The 24,567-nt window shown below is 46.8% G+C and overlaps 1 pseudogene; it reads right to left on the reverse strand.

The window, feature by feature from the left end:
- Positions 1 to 1,362: 1,362 nt before the first annotated feature.
- Positions 1,363 to 2,125, reverse strand: LOC118349989 (40S ribosomal protein SA-like; annotated as a pseudogene).
- Between the last annotated feature and the right edge of the window lie 22,442 nt (positions 2,126 to 24,567).

Below are 24,567 nucleotides of genomic sequence, written 5' to 3' on the forward strand. Positions count from 1 at the left end.
TGGCGTGATTTTAGCACATTATCATTTAATTCTGCAAATATTTGCCAGGCATTGTGCTGGGGATATATTCGTCATGCTCCAGTAATTTACAGACTAGTGAGGGAAGAAAGTCAAGTCAACAGGCCATTATGAAACAGGGCGTTTTGGCAAGAGCTTAGGGTCAAGAGCTTCCAAAATCAGGCACTCTCCAACTTAGTCCTGGAGGATGAGTCACCTAGCCAGTCCTTTGTGGCATCTGAGTAGCCCTGGGCCAGAACCAGGATCTGGCTATAGAGGAGCAATTCTCGTCCCCTGTAGCAACAAGGGACAGTCAGGTTCTGGAGAAGCTCAGACTTTCATTTATTCATTCGGCATTTCCTAGAGTACCTACTACATGCCAGGCAGCAAAACAAGTCTAAAATAAGCCAGGCTGGGCAGCATTCTCATCACATAGGGAGCCTACTCACCCAGTGGTGCCCACATTAGACACCAAAATCCTGAGTCCCAGTAGTCAAGTAGAAGCCACCCAGTCCTGGCCTAAGAGACAAAGCATCCCTCTTCCTCTGGGTCCAGGCCATTGGCTATCCTGGAGTTTTGTCTCTACTGGGGCTGGCATCTTTGACATGGCTCCCCGCTACTGTAGCTAGAGTGAGTCTCATCCACAAAGTCAGTGATCTACAAAATACAAATTTTTAAATTTTTTCATGACTTTATTTCTATTTCGAGTTCCTGTTCCACCTGATGGTCAGAATCAGGTTTTACATTTGTTCTGGATTTCCTTTCTCCACTTTTCCTGGAGTAGTGCTGAAGTTCCATGAACTTGGTTACATTGAGGCAGGAGGGTTTGGGGGTAGGGGTAGGGAATTTAGTCCTTGAGTCATCTGTCTGGTCTGAGGTGTCAGCTGAGCCTGTCCACACAGCCTCTCAGGTCGAGGCTATTTTCACTGATGAGAGACATAGAAATAAGCTCTTTCTGCTGCTCCCATGGGGTCCAGGCACACCTGAAAGCTCTCTTTGGGGTCTTGACTTTTAAGACTGTCCAGGAAAACTATCAGGGCCTCCTCTGAGGTGGGCATCCTCTGAGGCAGCCACCCTGGGACTCCATTCCTATTCCTTGGGAGCATTGTTTTAAGAAGCTAGAAGGGGAAATCCTTTATCATTCTTGAGGTTTTTCTCTCAGAGAAATTTCCTGTACCTTTAGGTCTGCTTTGGAAGCACGAAACAATACTCTATGGGTTTAGGCTTCAGAAAACCAAGGTAGGAGGCAGTTATTCCTTCTACCTTCTACTTTTTTTTTTTTTTCTTAAAGAAAGTGCTTATTTTCCTTCAACTTTATTTCCATTTTCTGTTTAAGAGTCTGTGAAAGAACAGACTCTGAACAGTTCATACCCTTCCAGTGGCCTGAGCAGTGGAGGCTGCAGACCAGCCTTCAGTGGTAGGCTGAACACTTCGGGCTGCAGTAGGGAACTACTAGACAGGCACAAGAGGGCACTTGTGCCATCGGACTAGCCTGTGACCTTGGGTTCAGTAGCAGTAAACCCAGGATCTGGAACAGTCCATTTGCCCTGAAATTCCTCCTTGGCCCTGGCCTTCTCAGCAGCAGCCTGCCCTTCCTTAATCTTTTCAGGATCCCTGTAGAAATAGACATCAGGCCATGACCACTCATGGGTGTTCAAAAAAGACAGTGCCATGCACACATTAAACTTCTCCAGCCAGCACCCAGCACATCAGACCCACTGAGTGAACTCCCTTGATGTTGCATGGATGGCAATGTCTGCAGAGCACCAAGAAGAGTCCGCATCATACAGAGCAATGGGAGGCAGGTTAACCTAAGGAGCCTGTATTGAGAGGCTAAGGAAGGCTGGACCTAGTCGGTGAGGGTTCCAGGAGTGAAGCGGCCAGAAGTAGGAGCAGATCCCACAGCAGCAGCAAAGCTCAGCACAGCCTGCTGGCCAGTAGTCCTGGAGGATGTGACAACTGACATCAGCTGGGTTTTCAATGGCAACAGAGGCTCAAGCTGGGAGCAGAAACTTCTATTTATGACATACATGCCATCTCTCTTCTTTTTGTAGACATATTCATCTATTTGGAGGTCAAAGTTGGTGCCATCTAGGTGGACATCCTCCCTCTTTCGGTTGTAAGACATAAAGGGCTCCAGACATTGTGAAAGATTCCCTTTATGTTATCAGGGGCACCCAGAGCAACACTATATGGACCCCTCTCTGGGTACTGCAAAAAGGTATCTTCTACACCTTGTGGCTGTGTGGTCTACCTGGCCCCAGGAGAAGCAGAATGAGGGGAGATAAGGGAAGAAGGAGGATTACCAGGAGAGAGATTTTAAAAAACAGGTAATATGTCCACTAAAATATCAAAGATGTTATTGTACCACATCAAGGCATTTTTAATCCCTGCATAGACAAAGTTCCAAGTTCATTTTAAGAACAGTGTTTCATCTATTGGCTCTGTGTGGCTCCAATGTGCTCTGCAAAAAGGTTGCTTCCAGATTTATTTCTGCTCCCCCAAACCTATGCCTGTCTCTCTGATGGTAAGTCTCCCAGCACCAAGGCAACAGAGGGTTAGATATAATATAGCCTGTTGGAAAGGCCTCAATGCCAGAGAAATTTGGGCTAACCAGATCCCTACAACCCTCATCTCCCCCAACACTTCTCTGGGTAAATCAATCACCACACATTTGTAGGCTACAGTTATTTGGGAATGTCACTATGCAGCTATCTCACCACGCAGCCCCCCATCCCCACAATAAAGAGAATTGACTAGTAGCAAACAGTAGAGACTCTTAAGGATAGAGAACACACTAGGGGTTGATGGAGGGAGTTGGGTGAGGGATGGGCTAGATGGGGAATGGGCATTAAAGAGGGCACTTGTTGGGGATTCCGGGTGGCTCAGCTGTTTGGCACCTGCCTTTGTCCCAGGGCATGATCCTGGAGTCCCGGGATCAAGTTCCGCATCGGGCTCCCTACATGGAGCCTGCTTCTCCTTTGTCTGTGTCTCTGCCTCTCTCTCTATCTGTGTCTCTCATGAATAAATAAATAAAATCTTTAAAAAAAAAAAAAAAGAGGGCACTTGTGATGAGTACTGGATGTTATTTTATTTATTTTTTATAAACATTTTATTTATTTATTCATGAGAAACACAGAGATAGGGTGGCAGAGACACAGGCAGAGGAAGAAGCAGGCTCCATGCAGGGACTCCCATGCGGGACTCGATCCCAGGACTCGAGGATCACGCCCCGAGCCAAAGGCAGGCGCTAAACCGCCCAGGGATCCCATCGCTAGATGTTATATGTAAGTGATGAATCACTGAATTCTACTTCTGAAACCGATATTGCACTGTATGTTAACTAACTAGAATCTAAATACAAAGTTGAGGGCAGCCCCGGTGGTCCAGCGGTTTAGCGCCGCCTTCGGCCCAGGGCGTGATCCTGGAGACCTGGAATCGAGTCCCACATCGGGCTCCCTGCATGAGCCTGCTTCTCTCTGTCTCTGCCTCTCTCTCTCTCTCTGTGGGTCTCTCATGAATAAATAAATAAAAACTGTTTAAAAAATTAAATACAAAGTTGAAAAGCACAAAAACAGAACAAAAGAGAATTGACTATGCTTGGGGCACCTGGGTAGCTCAGTAGTTGAGCATCTGCCTTTGGTTCAGATAGTGATCCCGGGGTCCTGGGGCCGAGTCTCACATCCAGCTCCCCACAGGGAGTCTGTTTCTCCCTCTGCCTATGTCTCTGCCTCTCTCCGTGTGTCTCTCATGAATAAATAAATAAAATCTTAAAAAAAAAAAAAAAGAATTGACTAGGCTCTGAGGAAAACAAGGATCAAAGTCACAGATAGGCCTGCCCTCAAAGAGCTTACAGTGCAGGAGAAAAGGACACATAACATGTGTTCTGATGTAAAAAAAAGAAGTTCAGTTTTGAACTTGATCGGCAGAAATTTCTGGAGCTAAAGATGGAACCCGTAAGATATAGATAATAACTCGACATTGATAGGGGACAAGATCATTTCTACCAAGAAGAGTTACTATAATGAGCACTCCATGTCCCAGGCCATGTGATATCCTATGTTTTCATATACATTATCTCTTTTAATGAGGTGGTTGTTGTTATTATTATTATCCCATATCAAAAGTAAGAAAACTTTGCAAAAATTAAAGAACTTGCCCAAGGCCTTGGAGCTTAAGTGGGGATGATGAGGGTCAAGGTCAAACTGAAGGACTCAGAATCCATGCTCCTAACCAGGGTGCCGCACGTCTTGACCAGACAACAGTTTTCCTTCTGTGTCTCCACCGTTCATTCTGCTGTGAACAACTGAGAGAAGCAGCGCCAGCAACATCATTTGTGGCTCAAGATCTTCTCCATAGCACCACGCACACCTGGCCTGCAGTTAGCGTCATTGACTGCCTGACTTTTTAAATCTCCACAATTGTGGTGTGGCTGTGAAATGTTACCTGAGACATGAACTTAATTCCACAAATTTGCATTGAATATCTAAAGCAGGCAGGTGTGAGGGTGGGATTCAAAGATAAGTAAGACATGATCTCTAGCCTGAGGAAATTTCTGACATGTGTGGGAGGAAGTGGGAGAGCAAGGAATAGAAAAACAACTCAAACCAGCTCTGTGCCATAGTGCAGGCACTGGGAATCTTCTGGGCCCCCAGCCAGGTCACAAAGACACGACCACCCGTGAGCAGCCTTGGGCAGCCTCGATCCAGGACTGACTTCTCCATCAGGCACAGCAAGAAGAGTGCCTGGGACCCGTAATATTATAAGGGGTCCTGAAAATGTCTTTATTTTTCTTTTAAATCAGAAAAACAATACATTTGATAATAGAAATGACCTCAGCCTGGATTATATACTTGTCTTATGCCAACACAGACATTTAAAATTTTTTATTTATCTATCTAATTATTTATTTCGTTTTTTTTTTTTAATTTTATTTATTTATTTGAGGGGGAGAGCAGAAAGCACAAGCAGGAAGTAGGAGGAGAGAGGAGCAGAGGACTCCCACTGAGTAGGGAGCCCAACGTGGGCCTCCATCCCAGGACTCTGGGGATCATGACCTTACCCAAAGGCAGATGCTTAAGCTTAACCAGACTGAGCCCCCCACCCCCCGTGCCCCTATTTATTTATTTATTTATTTAACTATTTACTTGTTTATTTGCTTACTTACTTATATGGAGGTAGGAGCTCATGAAAGCAAAAGTGCCCACAGCCCATGAAAGTCACGGCTCTGCTGTGGTGGCCAAATTAGATGTTCAATGCATACTGGATTTTATAAGGTACCAAGAACTGTACTTGGCTCTGAAACTTGGGGTAAAGTTTTATCAATGATCATACCATCTCAAGGTCCAACACTGAGAAGAAAACAAAGTTGGAACCATGAAATTTTGTCCTTATAAGACCGATGAAAGAAAGAAAGATCTAAACACCAGCATCCGGGGGATCCCTGGGTGGCTCAGCAGTTTGGCGCCTGCCTTTGGCCCAGGGAGCAATCCTGGAGTCCCGGGATCGAGTCCCACGTCGGGTTTCCGGCATGGAGCCTGCTTCTCCCTCCTCCTGTATCTCTGCGCCTCTCTCTCTCTCTCTCTCTCTATGTCTATCATAAATAAATAAGTAAATCTTTTTAAAAGAATAAATAAACACCAGCATCCCCTTCTTGGATCCCAAATAGCATCACTTTGTGTCCCAAATCCTAGAATTATTTGGAATCAGTTGCTAAGAATGGGGCCCCATCTCTCTCCCTGCCCTAAGGGAGGATGCAAAGTGCCAAGAGCAAAAGCCACATCTGGAAACTCGTACATTTGATCCACACTGGTGGCTGAGAAAGGGAAGCTACCCCATCCCACCTGCTCCAATTCTGCTGCTTGTCAGTGGGCACAGGAGGCCTTGCTGGCTTCTGACTGGGGAGTCAGACTCAGAGGAGGCACCAAAGCTGGAGTCCAGAGCACTGGGTGGTCTGAGGAGGAGGTGACCATGGAGAGGGGGATGCACTCTCTGCCAGGCCACTGGTACCAGAGGTGCTGGAAAGGTAGGGCAGTCAGTGGAACCCAGAGAGCACGGGCTGCCCCAGAGGGGTCCTGATCCCCAAGCTCCTTGGAGGATGGCCCTGGGTGTTAAGCTTCTTTCAAAGCACCACCAGTACTTGATGGAATCCGGGTGAGGGCAGTTAGACGACATCTGTGAAGGGTAAGATGAGACAGTGACTCATGCTTGCAAATACTGACTGATTCCACCTCATACCTGAAGCACAAAGTGACATTTCTCACCCTTTCCCCAAATAAATCTTTCCTGCACTGCATTCTCGGTGGACCTCAAGGCCTGTCAAGGACTTGGCCCTGAGCTCATTGTAACCACAGTAGATTGCCAAGTTTTGCAGATGTTTGCACTGACTGCTTTATGTTTTGCAATATTCTAGAGCTGTTCCCAAGTGACGTTTATCCATTCACCAAGTTAATGCTTAATAAGAATGATCTACAAAAGTTGACAGCTCCAAGAGATGAGGAGGAGAACCACCTCCAAGGAGAGGGGATTAGCTGAATGAATGAATGAATGAATGATTGAATGAATGCAGTGCTGTTACCTATACCTTGAGGTGCAGAAAAGCAGCAGTTCCTAGGGAAAAAAGAGGACAAGTGTTTATTTATGGACACACGGGGCATGTTTCTTTTTTTTCAGAAGTGCTATGAGACCCCAACTGGGCTGGGAATGCTCCTGCTGAACCAAAGCAGCAGAGTGGAGATGAATGTGAAGATGAGCTGTGTGTGAACTCTACAAGGTGGGCTTTTCTGGAAACATGTATCAGTTCCATAGCCAAAGAGGGGTTAGTTCTCAGGGCAAGAAAAATTGGATTCACTTTGAAGGAAGCAGAATCATCCCCAGCTCCAAGACTTGAAACACAACCTGTTTGACTCTATAGCATCTCATTGAAAGTTTGAAAAATCCTGCGGGTGTCCATATCAATATCTCCACAGAAAGGTAGAGTGTTAAAGGGTTTCCTAAAGGTCAACCAACAATTTAGTGGCTGATCTGGGATTAAAGGACTGGTCTCTGTTCCTTCCCAGCATTTGAGTGATGTATAAAATGTTAACTGTGCTTTATTGCTGTGATGCGCTGCATGTTTCACATGTGTCTCTAAACCTCGCCTTGATGCTATAGGAGTGGTATTATTTTTTTTAATATTTTATTTATTTATTCATGAGAGAGAAAGAGAGGGAGAGAGAAGTAAGCTCCACGCAGGGAGCCCGATGTGAGATCCGATCCCGGGACCCAGGATCACGCCCTGGGCCAAAGGCAGGTGCCAAACCGCTGAGCCACTCAGGGATCCCCTAGGAGTGGTATTATTATCTTCTTTGCATGATGGCAAAATTCACGCTCTGGAAGAGATTTTGCACCAGACCTGGGGTCACAACCTGTTCAACAAAAATATGAGGGCTCCGTTTTGTGCTAAGCCTGGGGCTTCTCAGATACAAAGCAAAGCAAGTATAATCAAGAAGAAGAAATTACTGAAAGGCCTCAGTCAAAGTAAATTGTATTTTAAAGAATTTTTTTTTTAAGGCAAAATAATCATTTGGTGCACTGTGGGTTTTTTGTGCTAACAGGCTGAATTCCATGTAGAAATGGGAGAAGAGCCGTAATTGCTTGGAAGGATTGCAGATGTACCCAGACTCATTTTATTAATTAAGCAGGCCTGGATGCTAATTCAGTTGCTATGCACCAGAGCTCCCGGGAAATGCATGCAGAGGCAGAACCTTGAAGGAGATTTATATATAATGCAGGTGGGAATTTTAGAAGAGGAGAGGAGGAATGTGGTTGCACAACCATGTTATACAGCACAGAATCAAGTTTCTTAATAGTGTCCATGGACTGTGCTAACCCCGGCTCCACGCCAGCTGGATGGAGGACATGTAGAGGGATGTGGACAATTATAATAGTAAATATAATAGTAAGAAACTATGTTATTTTTTTAAGATTTTATTTATTTACTCACGAGAGACACAGAGAGAGACAGAGACACAGGCAGAGGGAGAAGCAGGCTCCCTGCAGGGGGCCTGATGTGGGACTTGATCCCAGGACCCTGAGATTACGCCCTGAGCCAAAGGCAGATGCTTAACCACTGAGACACCCAGGTGCCGCTAAGAAACTGTTTTTTAAAAACCACAATTCCGGACCTACCCTCTGTGTAGGAAGCCCAGCCTGCCTCAGTTTCCCTCCCCCAGTAATGACTGGGCCGGGGCCTCCCGCAGGCTTGCTGTCTGGCGGTGGCACCAGCTCCCCGCTGCCCCAGTTCTCCCGGAGCCGCCGCGCTGCTGCTGCAGAGGCCTGCCCGGGCCTGCGGCTGGAGGCCGCCCCGGCTGCCCGCCCCCTTGCCCCGGCTGCCCCCCCGCTGCCCCCGGCTGCTCCCCGCTGCCCATCCCGGCCGCTCCGGAGACTGGCCTCAGGGGCAAACTCGGCTTCGCGTGGCCTCCTCTGGTCCAGAGGTCACAGAAGCTCCACGCGGCTTCGGCTTGGGAGATTTTAATGCAACAGCCCTTCTAGTTATTTGCATTGCTGCCTGCGTCGCCCCGGGCCAGGCCCCAGTGCGCAGCGCGGGCTGCGGCTCCGCGGGGACAGCCTCCCTGCCGCCCGCAGCAATTCCTGACCCTCCCCTCCGGTTTTCTCCGGCACCTCTGAATCCCGGTGAATGTGGTTCAGCTTCTACCCTGTGATACTCACTAAAACTAAACACCCCCCCCCCCCACGTGGGAGATTCCACCAGAAGGAGAACAAAGGTCAGTGTGGTCATGTGGAATCTGATTAGCACAAAGCTGCAGAAACGCTCGGGTGGATTAAATGGTTCCCAAGTCACCGGGCCCCTTGGGCGGCGGGAACTGTTCCTGCCTGGTGGAATATGGGTCACTTCACTTTGCTTGCCCAGAGGGATGGGTTTAGCACCCACATTTCAAGTTGGGTTCTCCTATTGTTATTTAAAAATTATGTATATTTAAGAATGCCACTATTGCTTGAATTTAAAAGGAGAAAGGTTTTTTTTTTTTTTTTTAAGTTCATTACATTGGGATAGAGAAGAAAATGATGCTTTTCAAAAAACCAGGATTACTAAGGTATAATGAACATACGTCCTCTTCACTGTACACTCGGGTGACAAATACACACAGTTGGGTATTAGCCACAATCAAGGTTCCAGTCCTTTCCCCCCAGAAGTTCCCGGTGTCCCCTGACACACCCACAACCTATACCCCAGCCCTGCACAACCATCGGTCTGTTTTCTGTCCTCGCAGTTTTACCTTTTCTAGAATGTCATTTAAATGGAGTCATACACGGTATGTAGTGCTTGGCGTCTGGTTTATTTCAGCCAGCACAATGCCTTTGTGATTCATCCACATTGCTCTGTGTACCAGCGCTTCATTCCTTTTCACTGCTGAGCAGCCTCCCTTACGTGGACGCTCTGCAGTTAGTATGTACATTCACCAGTAGATGAATATTTACGTTGTTTCCAGTTTTTAGCTGCAATGAACATTTGTTTACAAGTCTTGGTGAAAACATATGTTTTCACTTATCTGGAGTAAATACCTACGAGTGGGACTGCTGGGCCATTTGGCAAGTATATGCAGAAGATTTTTTGAAGATGAGGGGAGTCTGAGAATGTTGCTGCCCCAGTTCTTATACGGGGAGCAACATAACAAGGCGAGGGATTTTAAGAAGCATTAGCTCAGCCCTGGGCTCTGTCCTGCCTTCCAAGGCCTGAGGTTAGTAAATTACTGCTTTGTTGGTCTGGACAATACGGATGGGGCGGGTGTCTTTAGGGGGCTCCACCACTTATCTATGGCGTGACCTTGGGCAAGTACTTAAGCTCTCTATGCTTTTTTTTCTTCCACTTTAAAATGAGCATAGCACCTACTTTGCAGAGATGGTGTGAGGATTTTCTAAACTATGCCCAGTAAAGAGCATCACACAATGCCTGCCACATAGCGGGTACTCAATAAACACCACCAATTTAAAGCCTAGGGGGAAATCAGAGCTAGAATTTAAACTGAAAGAGATCATAGTGGAGATCATTTGTCTTTCTCAATGGTTCTGGTATTTTGAATCCAATATGCTCACCAGATGCCATGAAGAATACACTTATTCATTCAACACATATTGAGTGCCTGTTGAGTACCACGTGAGGAAAACAGGCCCATTCCCGTCATTCTTATGGAGCTCACCGTCTAGTAGGAGAGTACAGGCAGTGTGTGTAATTACAAACTTTAATGAGTGCCACCAAAGAAAAGAGGCCAGGGGAGAGTGTACCACAGTGCGGGCACTGCCAGCCTCACAGTGCACTGGAATACCTCTTTAGTATTTCTTTCTTCCCTTTTTTTTTTTTTTTTAAGATTTTATTTATTTACTCATGAGAGACAGAGAGAGAGAGAGAGAGAGAGAGGCAGAAACATAGGCAGAGGGAGAAGCAGGCTGCCTGCGGGGAGCCTGATGTGGGACTGGATCCTAGGACCCCGGGATCACGCCCTGAGCCAAAGGCAGATGCTCAACCACTGAGCCACCCAGGTGCCCCCCCACCCCATAACACTTTAGCATTTCTAACTCAGCTCCATTATTGCCTATGCTTAAGAGGAAGGGAATAGCAGTCCATCCTGATGTCTTTCATTCATTTCCCCTTTATTCATTATTCATTAGCAAACGTTTGCCTGATGCCCTTTAGGATTAGGCTGCTGTCCTGGGCTCCAAGGACTCACGCACACAAGAGTAAGACATGCTTCTCCTGCTGGAGGGTTTACGACAACGTAGAGGATGAGACCAGGATGCATGCACAGTGATAGCACCTCTTCCTGCTGGGACTGCTCCATGAAAAGGATCATGAAACTTTGATGAGTCCATGTGAGAGGCAGCTAATCACTATTTCCGCTGACCCAGATTTAGCAACAGGATGATGCCGCAGGGACTGAAGGTACAAACCTGCTGCTTTGTTTGAAAGGGACCAACAGACGTGGTGGGGGGCCCTTCTCCTCAGGGCCCAAGGGAGAAGTTAAAGCCCCCTGAGGAGGAGGTGGTGGAGCAATGCAAGACCCACCATCAGTCCCCTCTCTGAAGCCAGATGGTGCTCGCCAGAGACTTCCAGAGGAAACTGAGTGTGAACAAGCAGCAGTGCTGCTGTGGAGATATGTAACATGTCTTGGAAAATAACAACTGTTTCAGAAAATTGGAAAGGCATTAACATGCTGAGAAGCCAATCCTGATGCAGGAACCAGGACCTGCTTGGCAGTCACAGGGACTAACAGATTTGCCCTTCTCTTGGGTCTCAGCCCAGCCCAGGCAAAGGCATCGACTGGCCAAGCTATAGAGTTAATGCCACCTATATGTTCCATTTTCGTCCTTACTGAGGTTTTCAGTTGCACCTACTGAGTGCATCTGAGTGCTAGGCACAACGATCAGCCCTATGGGTAGATATGGGTTACATTGGTTTTTCAATGCCCTCAATTCCTTTGGATACCTCTTCCTCACCACTACCCTCCCCCCCCAATCATGTGATGCCATGGAGCTATCCATCACAGGTTCATACCTTCCTAGTTGGGACATGGCCAGGACATTCAGGATCCATCATTCTATTCCTTTCTCTGGTGGCCAAGATTGGTCTTGGAGTGGTCATGTAACCCAACCTGGACTGGTTGCAGACTTTTTCTGCAGATGTGATAGCGTTGTGGTGAACTACTATACTGAACCACGTATCCTAAAATTTCCTTTCCAGTATGTTTTCAGACAGGTCAGGCTATAAGAGACATTCTTTTGAGAGATGTGAAGGACAGAAGGGAAGCAGTAGCCATTTTGTAGCATATACATGCCTTCTCCCTGTTATTCACTCAAACACTAATTTGGGTGCTGCTATAAAGGGATTTTGCAGATGTAATTAAAGCCCCTGATCTGTTGACTTTAGGTTGAGGACACTATCCTGAGTTGGCCTAATTTAATCAGTTGGGAGTCCTTAAAAAAAGGTTTAGGCCTTCCCTGGACAATGGCTTGTACTCATGCCTGTTGCATCCAGCCCGCTTCTGAATTTCCACTCTAAGGGTCTGCTCTCTGGATTTCTTATGTGCTTAGCCAGCCAATTCCTCATGATAAATCTCAAGGGGTGTGTGTGTGTGTGTGTGTGTGTGTGTCTGTGTGTGTGTGTGTACTAATGATTCTGCTCCCCTGGTTGAACTCTGACCAGTACAACAAAAGACAGGGTTTTATGTTTGGATTATTATTGTGCTCTGCTAGTTGTTCCAAGCATCTATTTCCTTCTCCTGTTATACTAGGACTTGTGATTTTTTAGCTAGGCTCACTGCCACCCTGAGTTTCAAAAGTCAAAAGGTAGATATTGATGCAAGAAAAGTAAGACAAATAGCCACAGAAACATTTGTACACTGATATTTATAGCAGTTTTTTTTAAATATGGCTAAGAACTAGAAAAAACAAAATTGTGCATCAAGTTGTAAATGAATAAATGGATCATGTACATCCATATAATGGGATATTACCCAGTAATAAAAAGGAAAAATAACCATCCACAAAGCAACATGGATGAATCTCAAAAGCATTCGAAAGCTAAGTGAAAGAAACCAGTCACAAAGGCCACATATTTGCAAATCATATATCTGATAAGAAAACTTGCAAATCATATATCTGATAAGAAAACTGCATCCAGAATATCTACATAACTCTTACTATGCAAAAATAAAGACATGTAACCTAATGGAAAAGTAGGTCCAATAAAATCTGAAGATGATCAACAGCAATAGTCATTAGAAAATGCAACTTAAAGCCACAATGAGATATTATTTGTAGCCCCACTAGGATGGCTAAAATTAACAACAACAACAACAACAACAAAAAGACAGACAATAACAGGTGTTGGCAAGGATGCTGAGATCCTGAGAATGGAACTTCTGGGAGATGAATACCTTTATGAGATCTTTTATACTTCAGAAGAGGAGCCACTCTGGAGAAGTCCACAGGCAGCTGCTTTAGGTGCTGCTAAGTGGTAAAGGAGGATGAACTGACCAGGTCGTCAATGCCCCCATAATAGCCCCACTGGCTGCACCACACCACCGTGACTTGCAGGCTTGGGTAGAGAGGTAGGGAGAAGAGCTTGAAGGAGTCATAGGAGTGAGGCAGGCTCTTTAGGAAGACCTGGATGTATTTCTGGGTACAAAAGACTTCCCCAGGGAGTGCAGTGCAGTGGGAAGAGGCCGAGAGCCCAGGAGGATGGGGTGGGCGATGAGGATGAGGGCCTATGGTCCTTTCCCTGAGCTACAACCCTTTCTCCTCTTTCTCCAGTTAAAATGAATAACAGGCATCTTTGCTCAGGATATTAGAAAACTTAGTTTCTCAGGCTAAGAGCCCTTTGGGATGATAGTAATAATTGTAACTGGTTTATTGGGGGTATAACTCATTGGATGGAAGCATGAAATAGTTTTATTCTTTCCAATAACTGGTCCTTGATAAAGTCCGTGTTGAACTCTCCTTTCTAACTAAAGATAAGGTGCCCTCATCACACCAATCTGACCACATCCCATTAGTTTCCATCACTTTTGGCTACTAAAACAGTTCCATATTGGCATTTAAAGCTTAGTTTTTATGATTAAAATGTCCTCTTTCTTGAACTAGGGCTATCACTGCTTTGAGAGGAGGAGGCAGTGTGATCTGGCTCTGAGACTCCTTCCAGTAAGAGCTGGCTTCCAGACTGTTGTGCAGGAAGGAGGTAGAGTCTCCCTAGGTGACTGTCATGGTGGCATGTGCCCCTGGCCTTGCATGGCTCAGTCTGGTTCCATCTGCTCTGCAGGCAGCCTCATCTGAGGTGATTACCTCCACATAGGCAGTGTGGGGGTTCTTGGAGAAATATTCAGAAAATCTCCATCCCTGAAAATAGTTCAGCTCCACCAGCAATGCCTATCTCCAGCCCCCCCCTCCAGATGTGGTGATTCGTTGTCCTTGAAATGTCCCTGGTTCTCAAGCCTTTAATAAACATTGTGCTCCTTCCTGGCCATAGAAACCACTGGGCTCCTCTTCCATAACCTACAACAGCCATGAATGTTCACTTCATAGCCCAGGTTGGGATTCCTAAGGAGCAGTGGTGTCAGATAAAATATGCCCAATATATTAGAAAATTATTCATCGTTCTTCTGAAATTCAAATTTACCTGGGCATCCCCGTAGCTTTATTTGCTAAATCTGGCAACTGCAATAGAAGCAAACTCTGAGGTGGAGATTTGCATGCAGAAAGTTCATGGGGGAGTGCTCTGGGGATTGATGCCTGTGGGGGAGCAAAGCCAGCAGAAGTGGGCAGAGAAAAAGTTGAACTGAGATGCAGTCACAACAAAGACCTCAACCCACCCTCCAGGGAGCTCTGGAGCTGGGTAGATCCTTCAAAATTGCCGCACATTGAGGGAAGGGTGGCTGGGGCTTTACACCCCCCAAATGAGCCATCACTGGATGTGGGCCGAGCCTGGAAGGTGTCACCTTGGGCAGGGCAGTGCTCTTCAGCAAGGTCAAATGTGGCATGAGCGGTTCAGCCGAGAGCTGTAAGCCCCCAGCCAGTCCAGCACGTAGAAGCCACCCCTGCTGTCAGGAGGAAACCAGGCGCCGTAGCAACTCACTGCACAGAGGTTTCAGCTCCCTCAAAGGGCACCTACACCTCGCGGCAGAAGAATTCGGGTTCTCACGGGGGCAAAGGGCAAGAAGCCGCAGGAAGAAAAACCGCGCTGCGCGGACGGGCTAGTCTGTGAGGCGGCCCAGGCCCTTCCCAGGCGCACCAGGGATGTAGACGCGCACAACTGGGTTTAAGCGCGTAACGTGTCTGCACAGTTTGACGACCTCTGCAGATTTCCCGGGGGGCTCCGTCAGACTCCTTTGCCGTTAACGGGGGTGCGCCGGGGCTCGGGAGCTGGAAGCGGGGCGCTGACCCCCGACGCCCGGGCGCCCCCGCCGGCTTCAGCTACGGTCTCCCAGGCGCCCCCTCCCCCTCGCTCCTGGGATGCCCCGCTCCGCTGCCTGCACCCTGCGGCCTCGGCAGCCCCAGCCTGGCCGCACCCGGCCTCGTCATCACCCCACGGCCCTCGCAGGCGGCCGCGCCTCAGCCTTTCGGACCCCTTTACCTGGGACCCACGCACCCACCTAGGGCGTCGCACTGGGGGGCTGCTGGGGCAACGCCCGCAAGACTGCGGTGCAGAGTCAGAGAGGACCCCCGCCCCCCCCCGGGGTTGGCTGTCCTTCCAAAGCCACCCGGTGGCCCTGGTCTCCCGACAGCTCCCCCTCACTCCTCCAAGTTCCAGTTCCTCCTGCCAGCCCCTCCTCCTCCTCCCGGCAGGTGAGCCCCCAGCTCACGCACACTCTGCGTTCTCGCCTGTCCCCCCTGGCCTCAGATGAGGATGCGGCCCTCCCGGTCGGAGAGTCCTCCTTCCATCTGGACTCGCAGTCCTCCCTCTTCCCATATCTTCAGTCTCCTGCTACAGTGGTTTCCTCTCTTACCAAATCACTTCCTTTCTGCTGGCTCTGTCTAGTCTCATGTATAAACGTACTTAAGATCCTACACGACTTTATTTTTTTTTATTTTTTTTTATTTTTTTATTTTTTTGATCCTACACGACTTTAAAAGAAATTACCCACTGCCCCTAAACCTCCAAGAAGTATCACCAGGTCCTTGTCCTGTTGGCACTCAAATTACCGGAGAATAAGCTATGGGTAAACTTCCACTGCCACATGCTCCACTTACAATTCAAGCCTCAGAAACATGCCACCTGGGCAGCCCTGGTGGCTCAGCAGTTTAGCGCTGCCTTCAGCCCAGGGTGTGATCCTGGAGAGCCGGGATCAAGTCCCATGTCAGATTCCCTGCATGGAACCTGCTTCTGTCTGTCTCTCTGCCTCTCTCTCTATGTGTCTTTCATGAATAAATAAAATCTTAAAAACAAAACAAAACAAAACAAAAAGAATGTGAAGTATTAAAAAAAAAAAAAAGAAGAAAAGAAAAGAAACATGCCACCTGCTCCAACCCCTTCCCTGCAATGCCTACCTACATTGTGACCCATTTCAATCTTACTAGACCTCACTCCAGTTCTTGGTTCTGTTGACGGTTTTCTCCTTGAAACTCTTCTCAGGCTGCTCTTCCTCAGCTTCCCGTGGGCGTCTGATACCTTGGTGTTGTAAGGGTTCTCTTCTCGATCGTTCTCTTCTCTCTCGTCCTCGTTGCTTCTCTCTCTGGTCATGCTCAAGTGGTTTAATCCCTTCTGAGCAGGCCCATGACTCCCAAAGCATTATCTTCCCCAGCCAGCCATCTCCTGGGGGCTCCAACCAGATCTGAAGCTGCCTCCTAGGCTCTTCCCTGAATTTCCTGGGTGGAAAGAGGGAATCCTCAACCCTTCACAGCTAAACCCACAGAGTTTCTCTAGACAGGTCTGCATGCTAAGTGCACGTACCTCTTTCTACCAATAGGTTTATAACCAGAAACCTAAGAAATATATTTGATTCTTCCTTCTTTCTCCTTCTGTATCCAGTCTGGAAAGAAAATGAGTATACAAGACACTTGGCAACCACCTCTGAGGGCAAACAAGATTAAACTTTGAGTTTCTTAGGCAGTATTCTTATGAGTTTGCATCTGAGCACTCATTAGCAAGATTTGTTCATTCCTTTATTCTTTCCCTCACCTGTTTATTCAGCCACAAACCAGAGCTGAGTGTCTTCCAGGGCCAGTACTGTGCTCGGCATGGTCCAGAGTGGGGGATGAGAAGTGACTGCTAATGGGTACATGGTTTCTTTTCAGAGTAATGAAAAAAAAATTACTTTTTTTAATTTTTAAAAAATTTATGCATGAGAGACACAGAGAGGCAGAGACATAGACAGAGAAAGAAGCAGGCTCCCCAAGAGGAGCCTGATGTGGAACTCGATCTCAGGACTCCAGGATCACACCCTGAGCCGGAGCAGATGCTCAACCACTGAGCAACCCAGGCGTCCCATGAAAAATATTTTAAAATTAGATTGTAATGATGCTTGCACAAACCTGTGCATTTCATAGAAAACATTGAGTTGTATATGTGTGGATCAAGCCCCAGCCTGACTTGGGGCTTGATCCCAGGACCCTGGGATCATGACCCAAACCAAAGGCAGATGCTCAACCAACTGAGCCACCCAGGTGCCCCACACTGAGTGTTTTTATAATGAAGGAGTGTTGGATTTTGTCAAATGTTTTGTCTGTCTATCGAAATGATCATGTGTTTTCTGTTCTTTATTCTATTAATATGATTTACTACATAGATTTTTTTTTTTATATGCTGAGCCAACTTTCCATTGCCAGAATAAATTCCACTTGGTCATGGTATATAATCCTGTATACATGTTGCTGGATTTAGTTTACTAGTACTTTGTTAGGGTTTTTGCATCTGTATGGAAAAGGGATATTGGTCTGAGTTGGTTTTCTTTTTGACTTATGATGTCTTTGGCTAGATGTGGTATCAGGGTAATTCTGTGACATTCTTGCCAAAAATGCATAACTGGAACTCAATATGAGCATATCAGACATACCTAAATTAAGAATGACTCTGCAAATCAACTGGCTAGCACTCTTCAAAAGTCTGAAGGCCATGAAAGAAAAGGGAAGCCAGAAAAAAATGGGCTATACTAAAGGCAACTAAGTAGACATGACAAGTAAATGTAAGATGTACTACTAGATGAGAGACTGGAACACACAAATGACATCAGTGGGACAATTATTGAAACTTGATGTAGGCATGTAGATTAGATAATAACATTGGATCAATGTTATTTTCCTGACTTTGGTAACTGTACTATTTCCTGTAAAATGTTAACATTTGGGGAATTCTTTTATTAGTTTCCCAACTTTCTTATGTCTGAAATTATTACAAAATGAGGAGTTAAAGATTACCCCCCAAATTTGTAAGTGTATGTGTATGAGATGCCATTGGTTCAATGAGGTGGAGAATGTTTGAGAGCCAGGGAAGCATGAACACCAAGGCTTGGTGTCTAGTATTTCCGCACCTGTAAGTGGCTGAGTGTTTCTGGAACCCAGAGTGTGAGAAAGGGGATGGGACCAGTGGCAGAGAGGATATCCTGAAGGCTATGGGAAGTCATGAGTCTCTGGACAGAGATGCAATCAGATGAGCTTTTTGACAGATGATTTGACCAGCAGGGATGGATAGGTAATAATGTAGGAGACAAGGGGGAAGCAAAAGCGAGGAAGCGATAGAAATGGAAAAAAATACAAAGATTCTTTGTGAACTTGCCCAATGGCATTATAGTCTCCATGGTTTTATTGTAGATTTTTTAAAAAAAGATCTAATATTGGAAGGGCACCTGGTTGGCTCAGTCGGTTAAGCATCTGATTCTTGATTTAAGCTCAGGTCATGATCTTAGGATCTTGATCTTAAGATTGAGTCCCAAATTGAGCTCCACACTTAGCATGGAATCTGCTTGTCCTTCTCCCTCCTCCTGCTTGCATGCTCACTTTCTCTCTGTTTCAAATAAATTAAATCTTTTCAAAAATTTAAAACAAAAAAATTTTTATTAAAAAAATCTAATATTGGAAAGAAAGAAAAGTTAGAATGATGTCTGTATCTACAACAATAACAGTCTTCAACCCCCAATTTGATCTCAGAGAACCGAGGAATGTGCTTAGGTGGGAATTAAAATGAAATGTGGACCTTAAATGAAGGGAGGGCAAAGAGGAGTTTCTTCATCATGCTAAAGAGATCTGGCTAAAGGGTCTGGAGATCCAATCTTTAAGAGGTATAGTTTCTTTCTTTGGGGTTGGAGGATTCCCACACTGGCCTCCAGGAGAGACGAGAAAATTTCTGTCAATGGAAAGTTGAAGCAAACTGCATGATGACTTTGAGGAAAACAATTTTGACCAGAGAGCTAAGAAGCTAAAAGGGAATGACAATCTGTAATGGGAAGTGGGGACAGGGAGGAAGAGAAGAAGCGGGGTGGCTGTCACCTTTCCAGCCAGTTCCTTAGAGCTGTAGGGACACCAGCCACTTTATCGGGGTCTCTGGTATACTTGCAAAAAGGGAGGGGAAGGTTGAAATAAGCTCACATACATTCTGCCATATTAGAAATGTTTACATCCGAGAATTATTTTTTTCACCAGCGTTATTCCAAGATTGTATTAGATGACATTGACAAGTTGGCAGCAGTGAGTTGTGGGGTAAACTGGATGCTAATATGGGACCTTTTTTTTTTTTTTTCCTCTGGGGGGAAAATAAAAGAACTGGCAAAAGGAAGGCAGTTCTAAAAAGAGGATTTCCACAGGTTGGCAGTTACGGATTCTAGCCCCTGGCCAGGGGAGGTGGGGAGGCGGGGGCCAGTGTGACCCTGAGGCCAGTCAATCCACTTGGGTCATAAGGAATTGGTAGCTGGCAGCCCAGTGATCACACCTTGACTCTATTGAATCCTTTTTGGTACAGAATGTTCTAGGAAACCCTGCAGTCAAGTACTGAGTGATGAGGACATGATCCAGGTGCAGGGCACAGGCAGGAGGCAGTGAGAGCCTACACGGCTTGGTGGGTGGAGCCCCTGCACCTGACTTTTGATTGAGTGGTGGGTAAGTGAGACTCAAAGGGCATGATCAGTGGTACCAAATCCTTCTGCCAGGAGACATGGAGACTAAAAGATATCCAACAGATGTCTTACTGAGCAGTGCTTGAAGACTGTATAGGGTTCCTGTGGCTGCTATAACAAACTGCCACAAACTTGGTGCCTTAAAACAACACACATTGATTTTCTTATAGTTCTGGAGGTCAGAGGTCCAAAATCAGTCTCTTTGCAGTAGAGGCAAAGTGTCAGCAGGGCTGGGTCCTCTGGAGGCACTAGCAGGGAAATCTCTCGCTTGCCTCTTGCAGTTTCTAGAGGCTGCTCATGTTACATGGCTAGTGATGAAATTGGCCACTCTGGTGTTGGCTTCCACTATCACAGTGCCTTTTCCTCTTCTGTGTCAAATTTCTTTCTGTCCAGCTTTTATAAAGATACTGGTGCTTTTAGGGTCCATCCAGATAATCCAGAATAACCTAACCTCCCAATCCCAAGATCTTTAACTGAATCACGTCTTCAAAGTCCCCTTTGCCATGTGAGGTCACATCCACCAATTCCAGGGATTAGGATGTGAATGTCTTTGGGGGCCATTACTCAGCTTCCCACAAAGATCTTGGTGAGAACAGTTTCCTCACAGCAGAGGAAACAGGGGTGTAGCAGCAGAATGTAGAGGGCCGATATTGGCTGGGACCCTGGCTGGATGACTCATTTGAGACTGTGTGGGAGATATAGAGGTGGGAAAAGCCAACACCTGGGAATGGACTAAAGAATAGGAGTCTGCAGGGGAGAGGAGAAATTAGAAGTCACAAAAGATGACTCTTGATTTTTGGTTCAGGTTATGATCTCAAGGTCCTGGGATTGAGCCCTGCATGGAGCCCTACTCCCATGTCCAGCCCCACCTCAGGCTCCGCACTAGGTGGGGAGTCTGAGGATTGTCTTTCTTCTTCTCCCTCGGCTCCTCCCCTTCCTTATGAGTGCGCTCTCTCTCTCTCAAATAAATAAATAAATCTTAAAAAAAAAACAAAAAACAAAACAGAGGAGTCACAAAAGGCAGAGGAGAATAGGAGAGAATACGTTGGGAAGTTTGGTGAGGAGAGAGATTCTAGAAAGGAGAGGTCAACATCAGCAAGCACCACGGAGAGGACAAGAGATGGATGGTAAAGTCTCCTCTACCTTGGCAATCAGAGGTTATCGTCGGCAAACTGCCGGGGCAGGGGCAGTTGCAGGGTCTGGTATAGGAGCTGAAGATGTGAAGACAGGGACATCGATTATTTTTGAAGAGCTTGATTAACATGAAAATAGGAGCAGGGGATCCCTGGATGGCTCAGTGGTTCAGCGCCTGCCTTTGGCCCAGGGCGTGATCCTGGAGCCCCGGGATTGAGTCCTGCATCAGGCTCCCTGCATGGAGCCTGCTTCTCCCTCTGCCTGTGTCTCTGCCTCTCTCTCTCTCTGTGTCTCTCATGAATGAATGAATGAAATCTTTTAAAAAAAAAAGACAAAATAAAATGGGAGCAAAAACCACAGTCTGGGGATAAGGATGAAGACCTCCAGACTGTTGGGAATGTAGGCAACACCAAAGCATGTGAGAACACTGCCCACCCTCTCCAGCCTTCTGAGCTAACAAAGACATTGATGGATAAGTTATGGTTCTGAATGACTCTACCCTAACCGTGAAGATACTCTACTGCTTGGTTTCCTTCCTTCCTTCCTTCCTTCATCTTTCTTCCTTCCTTCCTTCCTTCCTTCCTTCCTTCCTTCCTTCCTTCCTTCCTTCCTTCCTTTCTTTCTTTCTTTCTTTCTTTCTTTCTTTCTTTCTTCTTTCTTTCTTTCTTTCTTCTTTCTTTCTTTCTTTCTTTCTTTCTTTCTTTCTTTTTCCCTTCCTTCCCCTTCCTTCCTTCCTTCCTTCCTTCCTTCCTCCTTCCTTCCTTCCTTCCTTCCTTCCTTCCTTCCTTCTTTCCTTCCTGAGATATTAGGAAACAGCACATGTGCAAGCCTGACCCTCCAGAGACAGGATGAGATGATACTCTTTTCTCTGGGGAAAGAAGCTGTTAAGTCAGGAAAGAGCTATTTTGAGACTAAAAACTCATAGCCATGCCACTACATGGGCAAAACACCTTTCTTTCTCCTTCTGAACTACCTTTTCTTTTAATTGGCAAGGTCGTAGCAGATGTTTGAAATGCAACTTCACTCATTCATCTGGAGGAATCACAATAATTTGATGTTGCTGTCCTGGGTTCAGCTTTCAGTGTGCCTTTTAAAAACTAAAACAACTCTCATTTTTGTTTGTTTGTTTGTTTTTGTTTTTTAGTTTTAGTTTTACAGTCCTTTCTCTTTTTCCCCAAGGCTCATCTCTCTGGTTCTTGGAAAGGTCTTCCATGGGTTATGGTGGTTTGTATTGTACCTTTCTCCTGCTTCTTTGCTCTCTACTCCTTTCACCTCAGCCCCTCCCACCCACACTCCTGCCACCTTGCTGCCTTCTATTGTCTCCCATTTGGATAGAGAGAAGCTGCTCCCTGGTATCTGAAACAGTCTTCTGAGCCAAAGCTCAAAACACCCCAGGAGGGCTCTAGAGTCCCTGCCTGCACTGCACAGGGGTAGGGAAGCCCTAGGCCAGCCAGGGCTCATACCCAACACAGACAAGGTGACAATCCTCAACTGCCCAGAGGCTGCAGAATCCCAGAAACACATTTGGGTCTGTCTTGGTGAAAGAAAATGATACTCCTGCGGCAGGTGGTACTGTTTTGGGGAACGTTTTAATGTGCAATTTAGAGTGCACATTTTACACACAGCTCAGACAGAAATAATCAGGTTAATGTGTGTCTGCACTGTCATGTGGTCAGGCTGTAGGTGAGAGCAGATTTACACAGTGAAATCAAAAGGAAATAGCAGGAGCCGTCTTCTGCTACATTCCATGTCAATAAATGGTCACGCGATGGAGGGCTCCCAACATGACTCTCTGCTCCCTTTTATTCCTTCCCAGAAAGTTCTTGAGTTTGAAAGAAAATTAGTTTCCAAGGTGCTTGAGTGCATTTGATAAATACGGATTTTTATTAACATGTAAACAAAAGCTACATAAACAGACGCCTGACAGCAAGGGAGACGTAAGCTCAGTGTCGGGGAGACTTTCTTAAAATGAAGTGTAAGGAAATGTATAGGAATTCCTGAGCAGATGTTTTGATTCAAGAAGACATCCTGCTTCTCTGATGTCTGCTACAGAAGATGGTCAAACCGAAGAGCTTAATTTCTGTGGCGTTGGGCACTGGTCATTGTGTGTTTTGTTCAGGGCAAAGGGGGTTGTTTTCTGGGGGGCTAAGATGTTAGGGGAACAACAGGCTAGACTGTCAGCACGTTTGTCAGAAAGTTCAACCTTCAAATGGAAGAATTGCATCGAGGGCTATTTTTTAAGCAAAAACTCCATTGAAAGTATCTGCCTGCAAACACATCAAGAAGTAGAAGTTCTCTCAGTCAAGCCATGATGCAGATCTGCCCACAGGGTAATATTCAAAATATGTGTGTGTCACTCTTTGGCTCCCTAAGGAAATGAATCAGTGCAGACTTTGCAAAAGCAGCTGTATTGAGGCTGCAAGTCACCTCGGCCACAGCCTTCAGAGTTGGAGAAAAGAACTTTCGAGATTAAAGGGTAGCATTTTCCCTCTGAAATGGAATAATTGTGATGTGGGATTTGCTCCCCCCCCCCCCACCCAAGTTTTGAAGAAAAACAATGTTCTTCCTGCTGTGATGAATTTATTCGGGAGGTTTGAAAGCAAAGCTGAGTCCCGAGAGGAGGAGGACCCTGAGTCAAGAGGGTGAAGGCCAGGTTTTCAGCACATGTGTTCTCATTTATCAAGGGGCGGCGCTCGGTGTGAAGGGGGAAAATACCCAGGGTGAAAAGATTCAAGGGGATCAAATTATTTTTCCATTTGTCTCAGAAGGAAGGGAAGAGAGGGAATAAAAGAGGGAAGGAAAATCATTTCATTATGTGGTAATCAAATGCAATGTGGGCTGGTCAGCGAGTGGCGACTTTATTTTTCAGAGAAGCTCACTCTGGGGTGTCCCGAGCCTCCCATGGTGAGGCTGTGTCTGTGGAATTTGAAAACAGGAGGAGACAAGAACAGAAGTTGCAGGGATGTCTACACTTGTCATGTCTCACATGACCTGGTGGCTACAGTCCCTTCCTCGCCCCACCTGGATGAATCGGCTGGAGGCAGAAGAGGGAGAGGAAAGCGGCCAAGTTGCACACGGGCTGCAAGCGAGGCATTTCACATGCATTCTGTGCCCCCACTAAGCCTGCAGCGTGGATACTATTGGCCCTCGGGTCGAGCGGAGCGAACAGTTTCCGCAGCCTGTGGGCCCTGCTCCGAGTGCCACCGGAGGAAGGAGGGGACCGGCCGCTGTCCGAGTGGAGGTCTTTGCAGCGGCCCCACACGGTCATGTGAGCTGCAGGTTTGGAGGTCCGTTTGGCACCGCAAGACAAGGGCCCCACCAATCTGCCTCCACCTCTTAAGCCCTTTTAAGCAGGGAAATCAAAGGGTAAGTGAGTGCACTCACGGGGGAGTGAAGACGCGCACCGCAGGACTTGCAGGACTTAGCCGGAAGCTGTGCCTCCAGGACCTGTGGCGGGGGCAGAGTGGCGCCAGGGTCGGGCTCTCTAACTCACCTCGGTTACACGGGTAGGGAGGGCCGGGGTTCAGCACCCACGGGGGATGGGCCCGGGGTCCTGCCCGCCAGCTGGTCGGTTGCTTCGCCTGCTGAAGGACGCAGCTGTGGTGGGAAAAGCCTGGGTCCCGAAGCTATTCAGCCCTCCTGTTCCCACACCCTTATCACCCCAACATAGAGAAGGCCACCCCGCACCTCCCAAAGGCCTTTGTCTCAAGTCCTCCCAAGAGCGAGGGCCGCTCGTGAGATTCCTGATGGTGCATGACGTTCCGGATTGAGCTTCACCTTGCCCTGGCACGTGGGCCGGCGGCCTGTGCTCTGGACTCAGGCTCCCCAGGCTATGAGGAGG

Source organism: Canis lupus, chromosome 25 (genome assembly GCF_003254725.2).
Source record: "Canis lupus dingo isolate Sandy chromosome 25, ASM325472v2, whole genome shotgun sequence".
Taxonomy (NCBI): Eukaryota; Metazoa; Chordata; class Mammalia; order Carnivora; family Canidae; genus Canis; species Canis lupus.